Here is a 3,115-nt window from a genome sequence, read left to right as displayed (position 1 = left end):
GCGGTTCAGTCCCCCAGCACCACATGTCAGCCAGCCCCGCCCCCTGGTGGGCTGAGCTGGCTACACACACACACACACACACAAATAAATTTAAAAAAATTTAAAAAAAAATTTGGTATGTAGTATTTAATAAATGCTTTAAATTGGCTAGTATACAACTAATTTTTCAGAGAATTATAACATCACCCTGCTGTTAATAAATGGTCATACATGAAAGTTTTAAGCTGGCAGAACTTAGAAATAACAAAAACCATTCAGGTTCTAGTTATAGTAGTTGAACAATCCACAAAGAGAGAAATTCAGTGCTTAAAAATTGTTCAAATCATAATTCAGGGCCTCAGCTACATTTTTTAATTTAATTTTATTTTTTTTTTTTTTGAGGTACTGGGGATTGAACTCAGGACCCTGCACTTATTCTACTGAGCTATCTCCCCGGCCCTCAGCTACATATTTTGAAGAATGATGATACAGATATTGAAAAATTCTTCAGCGATGCTAATTTTTTAATTATGTACAGGAGTACATCATTAATTTGTCTTTACTTTACACTTAGAAAACCTGGAAACTTTGATATTTAAAAACACATATACTTGCCTGGCAAGCGCACGGGCCTGAGTTCAATCCAGGTTCCACAAAAAAAAAAAAAAAAAAAAAAAAAAAAAAATCACGTTTTAAGGCCAACCAAATAGCTCTGTGGATTAAAGCACCGGCAAGCAGGCGCAGGGGCTGGGGATTCGATTGGGGCGCGCTGATATGGCAATTGAGACTGGGCGTGGTGATTCGAGCCTGTAATCCCAGCTCTTGGGAGACTGTAAACAGGTGGATCACTACGAGTCTGATCTACACAGTGAGACCCTGTACACCCTGTCCTAAAAAATAAAAAAAAAGTGAAACATATTTATATCTGATTCACTAACAGCTATCATTGTATCCAAATATGTAAGATTTTAAAATATTATTTATAGCTACTGATTTTTACTCAGTTGTTAATCTGACATGTTATATATTATGAGTGAAAGACAAACAGGTACAAATATAAAAGTTGTATTATTTATGATTATTAAAAGTATAGGTCAGGGCTGGGGAGATGGCTCAGTGGAATAAGTGCTTCCCTGGCAAGCACAAGGGCCTGAGTTCAATCCCCGGTTCCGTAAAAAAAAAGGTATAGGTCAATTATTAAAAAGTATACTTAAGCTGTGATCACAAATCATAAATATTTAGAATTAGCATTTTTATATGGTCTGCATCTAAATTCATCATGACAGTCTGGAAATGACTATACTTGCTTTTTTTTTTGGTGGGACCAGAGATTGAACTCAGGCCCTTGCGCTTACCAGGCAGGAGCTTTTTCTACTGAGCCATCTCCCCGGCCCCTATACTTTCATTTTAAAATTAAAGGGAGAGGGGGCTGGTGAGATGGCTCAGTGGTCTAAAGCACCTACTTAGAACAAGCTTAGCAAAGCACAGGGACCACGGTTCAATCCCCCAGCACCACATGCCAGTCAGCCCTGCCCCCTGGTGGGCTGGACACACACACACACATAAATAAAATATTTTTTTAAAAAAATTAAAGGGAGAAAAAAAATTAAAGGGAGATTTATAATGTTCAGAGGACTGCAGAACACGGAAAGATCACTGCTGCTGTTTATGCGCAACATGCTCCTATGACTATTTTTTTATATAAATGTACATATATATATATATACACACACATATACGCAATTTGCATTTTTGGAAACTGCTGTAAACTTTGGAAAAAGTTATCCCATCTTACTGTGGTGAGTTGGCATTGCACAGCAATTAACAGCCGTATTCATCTAGAATTGTTAAACTTAATTTTCTTTTCCATTTGTGTGGGGGTAACACACTGTATTAAAATATGTAAGGTCTTATCTACGTGTTTCTTTTTTTTTAAATTTTATTTATTTATATGTGTGTGTGTGTGTGTGTGTGTGTCCAGCTCGGCCCACCAGGGGGCGGGGCTGGCTGGCATGTGGTGCTGGGGGATTGAACCGTGGTCCCTGGGCTTTGCTAAGCTTGTTCTAAGTAGGTGCTTTAGAGCACTGAGCCATCTCACCAGCCCCTACATGGGTTTCATTACAGAAACTAATAAAGTGTTCTCTAAACTGAAAAATTAAATTAAATTAAAGGGAGATGATGCTATCTGAAAAGAGACTGAATTGCAGTCAAGATCAAGAGAAATTAATGTAGGTTTCTAAGCACTGAAAAAGGAGAAGGTATTGTTTTAGTATTTTTAATTTAACCCTGCTTTAACTTGTCACTATCTATCTCTGTATCTATCTATTATGTACCTATAACAATCACATATTATTCATAACTAATTTCCTTTAACTTGACAATTACAGTTATGTGTTTTTATTTATTTATATTATTTTTATTTTTATTTATTTTTTTTTTTGGTGGAACCAGGGATTGAACTTAGGCTCTTGCGCTTGCCAGGGAAGCACCTATTCTACTGAGCCATCTCCCCAGCCCCCGGTTATGTGTTTTTAAAGCATTAGGAAGGACTGAGGATATAGCTCAGGGACACAGTGCATGCATGACATGCTCAAAGTCCTGGGTTTTATCTCAAGCAGCTTAAAATTATTATTATTTTTTTTTAGGGAAGGGTCTACAAGGTGTTCAGGGTCTCACTACTAGATCAGACTCATAATGATCTGCCTGTTTACAGCCTCCCAAGAGCTGGGATTACAGGCACGTGCCACCACGCTCAGTCTCAGCTGCCATCTCAGCACACCCCGGAGGGGGGCGGCTGGCACAGCAGGCCCAGGGAATGAACCCCTGGCCCCTGTGCCTGCTTGCAGGTGGTTTAATTCGCTGAGCTATTTAAAAAAAAAAAACCATGAAATACTACTAATCTCACTATAAATTAGTTTTTAAAATCATAAAGATTTTAAGGAAGTAGAACACTTTTCAGAATAGAAATGTATTCTTTTTTTTGGGGGGGGGCGGAACCGGGGATTGAACTCAGGCCCTCACACCTGCCAGGGAAGCGCTTATTCCACTGAGCCATGTTCCAGGCTCCGAAATGTATTCTTTTTTTTTTAAATTTTATTTATTTGTGTGTGTGTGTGTGTGTGTGTGTGTGTGTGTG

Source organism: Octodon degus, unplaced genomic scaffold (assembly GCF_000260255.1).
Source record: "Octodon degus isolate 3935 unplaced genomic scaffold, OctDeg1.0 scaffold00117, whole genome shotgun sequence".
NCBI lineage: Eukaryota > Metazoa > Chordata > Mammalia > Rodentia > Octodontidae > Octodon > Octodon degus.
The sequence above is the reverse complement of the archived record's forward strand: the minus strand, read 5'-3'. Positions refer to the sequence as shown.